We start from the raw sequence: 8015 nt of genomic DNA, 5'->3' as shown, positions 1-8015 counted from the left end.
TATTTTCACCATTTTCACTCGGCACCCTCCAAAGCGATTCCTAAAGGTGTACCAAATTTAAGCGCAATCGGCCCAGCCGTTCTCGAGATCCGGAAGCGGCCTCTTGCGCGTTCGCACGTGCGAAGTGCGAACAGGGTCACAATTGACTTTTGCTCGACAACCTCCTGAGCGATTCCTAAAGGCGTACCAAATTTAAGCGCAATCGGCCTAGCCGTCCTCGAGATCCGGAAGCGGCCTGCTGCGCGCGCGCACGTGCAACCGGTTACCGGAGTCACAAATGACATTTGCTCGGCACCCTCTTAAGCGGTTCCTAAAGGTGTACCAAATTTGGGCGCAATCGGCCTCGCCGTTCTCTATATATGGAAGCGGCCTCCTGCACGTGCGCACGTGCAAAGGGGTCCCAAACGACTTTTGCCCGGCACGCTACTAAGCGGTCCCTACCGACGTGCCAATTTTGAGCGCAATTGGTCCAGCCGTTCCCGAGATCTAGGAGCGACCACTGCACGTGCGCACGTGCAGTAGTACCCCTAACGTGACACATAGAAATGCATTGCCCGATGAGTGCCTACCCACATGCTAAGTTTCAGCGCAATGGGCACGATAATTACATAGTTATTGTAATTGCTACAAACATGACATCTCCTTATTATGCACGTGGCACGTGCAGCCATGGTCACCCACATGCATCGAGAAAAGTCGTGTCCTTGGCAGAATGGATGAATATACCCTACAAACATATTTCCTAGTAAATCGATCCTGTGCTTACTCAGACATAATCCTCTCAAAAACGTAAATTCAGCAGAACGACTTTGGGTTCTGAGTTGACACCCTTGGCTTTGCAAGAGCCACATGACACGGCGATCACCCAGGTGCATCAAGAGTAGTCAATTACGAGGTAGGAGGGATGGGGCTACCAAACAAAAAAGACCGCGGTTCAGTCGGCCCAGCGGTGGCCGAGATAAAAGCTTCTCAAAAGCGTTATAGGCTGTACGCTTATAGGCTTATAGGCTGTACGCTATATAAGCGTTGTAGGCTGTTCCGAGCTGTACCGCTCATACTGATATTTTCCCATTACATTGAAAACTCTTTTTCGCGCTCGCTCGCAAGAACAAAAAAAAAATCATAAACAACAATTTCAATACCTAAATATACAATTCATAAGCATAGGTGACGTCTTACGACAGCTCAGTGAGTAGTCGTATCTTCCCAATACCTTCATCATTAAGATCTTACGATCATCTTAAGATTCGACGTAAGATGTCCCGACGTGAATCGCACTTACGATCGATCGTACGACAAATGTCTACGAACAAAATTTTGATCGTAAGATAAATCTTAACTGTTTGCGATGCCAACGTGAATACCAAATTATCGTACGACAAAGAGCGATCGTAAGATAAATCTTACGAAAAATTCCGACGTGAATACGGGCCCTGGATCGGACACTCCACCGGTTTTCCGACCACCCGGCGGCGGCGGCGGATTTCCCGACGGCGAGCGCAGGGGGGTACGCTCCGGCTGTTTAGCATTACGAAAAATGGTGACAGACGTTTGTGGAGGATTGTCGACGAACTCTTGTTCCGCGAGCAGTACTTACACGCTAGCGGAAAATTCACCAATCAGCGCTCGGCAGTACTCGACGCTGATTGGTCCGACGCTCGTGACGAAATTGCGGGGGACCGCAGTTATTCTCTATGGACCCGAATAGGCTTTTGGATTTCGGAGGAGTTTCTTTAAAATTATATGCTGTTTGGAGCTGTTTTCGAGTTGAAATATATTTCTTATGACTGTTAGCTATATAATGACACCATAAAATCATGATTTTAATAAATATTACCGATGTAATATCGGCCGAAAAGACATGCTGTCATGGCACGGACTGCCCTGCGGCTGATGTGGGGCCCCTAGTGCCAGCGTATGGTAATAATGGGTTGACGAAGGGTTATTGGAGAAACTTAGAGCCCCTTTAGCATTCAGTATAGGGTCATCAGAGGCCGGGAATGTCCATCAGGGGTCTGAGTAGGCCTGTCATAGGGGCATACATGACACATCATGGCCCATGGGTCAATGTAGATCCATTAGGGGCCGTTGAAGGGCCATCATTGTTCAGCGTGGGCTCGCAATTACCTCTGATGGGCATATGCCGTGCCCCGATGGACTAACGCTGGCCCCTGATGAACCATCACCAGCCCCTGATAGGTCTACAAAGCCCTCTGCTGGGTCCAAATTGGTCACTGATATGCCCAAATGGGCCACTGAGAAACCCGTACAACATCCCCTGACTGCACCTGCTGGACCAATGCCGTCCCCTCATGGGCCCACCACAGCTCTTGAATGACCTTTTCAAGTCCCCTGAAGTGCCTTTATTGGCCTAAATGGCCCCTGATTGACTGATGTGGTCCCTATTGGTCCTATATGGCCCCCATGAGCCCTCAACGTCGGCCTAGACAGCCTTACATTATATGCCACTGGGCCCTGTTGGGTCAGCACCGGCCCCCGATAGGCTTGCACACTGGACCCACCGGGCCTATACCGACCCATGAAGGGTCTATGTCGAACCCTCACGGACCTCCGATGACCACACGCCGACATGTGTGGCCCCATCAGCAGTGGTCCGTCTATCCCATGTACTTACGGTCTTTTTGGCCGATGTGACACCGGTAGTATATAGAATGTCATGATTAAATGTCGTTATTACACAGTCAAAAGTCACAGAAAGAATATCCAAGCTCAAAAATGGCCTCAAACCCAACAAAAACTGGTATAAATCCCCTTCAAAAGCCGTAAGTCTATTAAACGCCATAGGGGAATAGCTACAGTCCCCCGCAATTTCGTCACGAGCATCGGGCCAATCAGCGTCGAGTATTGCCGAACGCCGATTGGTCGATTTCCGCTAGCCTGTAAATGCTGCTTGCGGATATAGTTTTGAACAAGTGAGGGTCGCGGCTACTAATTATCGCTCGTCACCACTTTTTCGTCGGGAACGTTCTACCTGGTTTATATAGCCTTGGGCGAGCGCGAGGGCGCTGGCGCCATTTTAGCATTGCGGGTTATGGGCGGAGCGTGTCTTCTTGTATACTTTTGTCGTTTATTACTTACCTATAACCGATTTTGATGAAAATTTTTGTGAACCAGGTAGAACAGGAATTGAGGAATGTCATGGAAATATTCTTTTCCCAGTTTTGATTTAAGAAGTTGCTTAAATTCTGCTGACAATGAGGGTTCGTGATTACAGCCGAAGAGCCGATGTTGGAATAAAGTTAAGTTTTATGCGATAACATGAAAATAAGTTGATATTTGTATTAAATCATCAGTAGGAACTTGTTTGACTGCCGAGGAACGATGATATTTGATGATAAATTGCATTGGCAAGTCAAGAATGCCGGCTCAGTTTATGGGCATCAGGTAATGATTCCGTATGTGATAGTGACTAAATGGAGCCATAATGATTATAAGAAAGGACTAAAAAGTATGTTTAAAGTGTCTGAAATTATGTCTTATGAGCTAAAGTTCGCTAATTTCGCCCTCCATTACCGCGTTTTTAGCACGCAAGTCGGTGCGGCGGCCGCCGGCGCACTCGCCGCCGATGTTTCGGAGCTCCGCCACCAGGGCGGCCGCTTGGTCGCCGGCGCTAGTGTTGGGGAATAGGGAGTGTCCTATCCAGGAATTCGTTGGATTCGTGCACCCCGCCCCGCTTGGGAAAAGCCTTGGGAAAATCTGAATTCGGAATAGACACCGTGCCGGGGTACCGAGTGAATCTGGACTGCAACTTGGACTGCACGGCCTGGCAACCTGCATGCGCCTGCTTCACCTGCACTGCACATCAACTCACCGGTGGGGCATACCGAGACCGAGCAGCCTCCTTGTCCCTACCTTCTGCATGCCTCTGCTTCTCTTCCGCATTGCCTGCCATTGCCCGGGTCCTTTTATACGCACCGTGTCTGAGTCATGGCTCGGGGTCGTGTTCGTGGTGGTCGTGGTGGGCGAGGCAGGGGTGGAGCAACTGCAGGTGACGGCCAAAGCATTGCTGGCCCGTCTCAGGGGACTGATGGCACTCAACCCGTGAATGCTGAGGTGGCCCGGAGTGAGGGACCTGGTGCTGCCGAACCTCTTCAAAATGCATGTACACCAGCGGGGGAGGCTCCCAAGGATGCCAGTTCGAGTGTCTGTGGCATGTGTGATAGGGTGGTTGGTGATTCTGCTATAGGATGTGACAGATGCAGTGACTGGTTCTGTCCGTCTGAAATGTGCACAGGTCTGCCTGAAAATGCCATCGCTTTGATCTCCTCCCTGCGGGAGGAGAACTCTGTGTTGTTTGTCTGCACTGGGTGTCGTGTGAACCCTGGACCAGGCACATGGACTGAGGCAGCTGCTCGCAAAAAAAGGGGAGGTGAAAATGAGAGTATTAAACAGCTTTACATGACTGTCAAAGGCCTTACTGCTGAGATGGCCAAACTCACGGCAAAGCTGGAGGGTGCTATCTCTCAGGGTTCACTCAGCTATGCTGGGGTTGTCTCACAGCCCGGGTCTCGGCCTCAGCAGGGTGAGCAGCAGCATGGGGGCTCAGACGGGGACTCAAGTGCACAGAGGCGCACACAGGACACGGACATTCATCCAGAGTATAGAACTGTGGTAAGACAAGAAATCAGGGAGTTGCGGGAAAGAGAAAAACGTCGACTTTCACTGGTCATCAGGGGCCTAGAGTCCAACTCCCCAGCTGGGGTGATAGCTGAGTTTGGAGATGTGACATCTACCATGATGGGCACTAGAGTAACTCTATCTGAAGTGGTCAAGATCCCAAATAATGCAGGGCTATGGCGGGCAAAGGTCCTAAATGTAGAGCATAGGGAGCTAGTTCTGGAGAAATCCAAGAATCTCAAGGGGTCTCAATATGACCACATCTTCATCAGAAAGGATCTGACATTCACACAGAGAATGGAGCTAAAACAAAGGCGGGAGGGCCAGGGTCGGAGAGATGCCACAAGGGTGTTCAGGCCTTCTCACAACACCACAGTGCCTTCAGCACCTTCAGCCCCCCCACCTGCTCCGAACCAATCACTTGGAGCTAGTACTGATGTGGCTGCTGACACAGTGGCTGAGGTTTCAACTCCTGCTGCTCCCTCTCAGGCCCTTGATGCCCCAACTGCAGTGCTTAGTGGTGGTGAGGGTGACTCACACCACAGAGCACCAGCCCCTGCCACTCCCACATCCCCATCAGGGAATGCTCAGGTAAACTGAGTGGCCTGACACCTGTGTCACGACACTTTGTTTTGAAGTGCTGCACAGTAAATGTTAAAGGTTTGAGCACTAAAATGGACTCTGTAATAAACTTTATTGAGAAAAACAATATTATGGTATTGTGTATTACAGAGTCCCATTTAACATCAGCTGTAGCCAGTTCTTTTGTTAAGGTTCCTCATTTCAATTTGATAAGAAGTGATGTCAAAGGCCATGTACACAAACATGGAGTTTGTGCTTTTGTACATGAAGATATACTAATTGATAAGGTCAGTTATCCAATGTCAAATGCTTTATTATTCCGCCTGGCCAAGTATGATGTTTATTTTCTCGTGGTCTATCGGCCACCTTCGTACTCAGCTGCAGAAAATGATGAACTTGCATGCGTGCTGCAGGAAGTCATTTCTGGAAAGGAAATGATTATACTAGGGGATTTTAACCTTCCTAACATAGAATGGACATCACAGATAATCTCATCGAATCATATGCCTCCTTTGGATTCCATGTTCTTGGATGTTTTTACATCCTGCGGCTTGGTGCAGTGGGTGTCAGTGCCGACATTCCCCAGTTCAGGAAATACTTTGGACCTTCTATTGACAACGGAGAAGGACAGGGTGGGGAGGGTTGACGCTGTTGAACCGCTGCCAGCTTGCGACCACTGCCCAGTGCTCTTTGATTATGTGTTTGAAGGGGATCATGCTGATAGAGCTACTGTTGGCCAGGAAAATTTTGCTTGGCACAGAGGTAACTATCTCAGACTGAATGCCATGTTTTCTGAGGTTGACTGGAGGTTTGAACTTACTCATCTAAATGCTTGTAGTTCTTTTGATAAGTTTGCAAGTATCGTCCAAACCAGTATCAAAGAATGCATTCCTCGTAAGAAAGTACAAGCAAAAGACAAGCCACCATGGCGAACAATTCCGCCTCCCAGCCTGATCAGAGTTAAACAAAAGGCGTGGGCAAAATATAAAAGGGCGAGACTGTGCAGTGGGCGCAAGTCTTCAGCAGCAATGGAGGCCTTTTCATCATTTGCTACTATTAATAAGGATTTGAGGTGTTTTGAAGTCAAGTCACGTGCGCAGTATGAGAATGGCCTCATTGACAGGTTCAAGGAAAACCCTAAGCTCCTCCATTCATACATTAGCAGTAAAAAATCTAATCCTTCATCAGTGGGCCCTCTTAGGCTCCCAAGTGGAGAGCTCTGCTCTGACCCATTAGCCATGGCCGAATGTTTAGCCTCGTCCTTTTCATCCGTGTTTTGCAAAGTTGTCCCAACACGTCAAGAGCCACATCAGGTACATGATGAACACATTGACCCTGTAAATGTGTCTGTTGAAGGTGTTGAAGCAAGGCTGTTATCACTTGATTCTAGTACTGCCATGGGGCCTGATGGTATTCACCCTCTGGTGTTGAAAAATTGTGCTAAACAGCTAGCCCGCCCTCTGAGCGTAATCTTCAAGCGCTCCTTGGGCGAGGGTTTGGTTCCCAAGGCATGGAAAAGGTCAGTGGTAATACCCATTTTCAAGAAAGGTCACAGATTTGTCCCCCTTAACTATAGACCTGTGAGTCTTACTCCTATATGCTGTAAAACTCTCGAGCACTTGATTGCTGATCATCTGATGGACTACCTGAGTGAACACAACATATTGTCCCACCACCAGTTTGGTTTTAGACGGGGAAGATCAACGGTTGAGCAATTGCTACTGGTATATGAGGAAATCTACAGATTGGTTGACTCAGGGAAGACAGTGGACCTCATCTTGTTTGACTACAGTAAGGCCTTTGACAAAGTCTGTCATAAAATCCTGCTTGACAAGCTGAAATCTATTGGTATTGATGGGAAACTCTTAAAGTGGATCGCCAGTTTCTTGGAAGGACGGGAAATGCAGGTTGCTGTAAAAGGTCAGCTCAGTAGCTACAGACCAGTTGAAAGCGGGGTCCCTCAAGGTTCTGTGCTTGGTCCATTGTTATTTCTTATATATATAAACCATATCGGCTCGAATTTAACTTCTAGTTATAAGATCTTCGCTGATGACTTGAAGCTATATGCATGTGTTAATCCACCTATGTCAGATGCTTGTCCTGGTGCTGCTCAATCCATTCAAACAGATATTTGCACACTGCACCGTACATCCGAGTCTTGGGGGTTGACTTTAAACAGAGACAAATGTGCTGTGTTGCGCTTCACTCGTAATTCTAGAGAGCAGGCTCCTCCAGAGTACTTTTTGGATGGCAGCCCTTTACCGACCCGCAAGGCTCATGGCGACCTAGGCTTGCTGGTAGACGACAGGCTCAAATTTCATGAACATGTATCTTCTGTTTCGCACAAAGCATTTGGACTTTGTCAGAGCTTCTTAAAGTCAACTGTGTGCCGAACACCTGAATTTATGATGTTTTTGCTTACAACACATGTCAGACCGTTGATAGAATATGCGTCATGTTTATGGAACACAGGGTACAAAGAGGATCTCAGGAAACTTGAACGGGTACAGCGCATGTGGACTAGGAATATCAGAGGTCTCGAGGGATTGTCCTATGGAGAGAGGCTGAGTGAACTGAACTTGTACTCAGTGCAAGGTAGGCTCTTGAGAGCTGATCTAATCCAATATTGGAAAATATTCCATGATCTTAGCTGTATTAAGCCTGAGGATATGTTCACTCGGCCTCCTCATAGTGGCACTAGAGGGCATCGCTTCAAAATCCATGTAACACGAGCGGTCTCAGATGTGCGCAAGCGATGTTTTTCACACAGAAGCGTAGCCCTCTGGAACGGACTG

The sequence above is a fragment of the Amphibalanus amphitrite genome, unplaced genomic scaffold (genome assembly GCF_019059575.1).
Source record: "Amphibalanus amphitrite isolate SeventyFive unplaced genomic scaffold, NRLGWU_Aamphi_draft 000015F_arrow, whole genome shotgun sequence".
Taxonomy (NCBI): Eukaryota; Metazoa; Arthropoda; class Thecostraca; order Balanomorpha; family Balanidae; genus Amphibalanus; species Amphibalanus amphitrite.
This window is presented reverse-complemented; position numbering follows the sequence as displayed.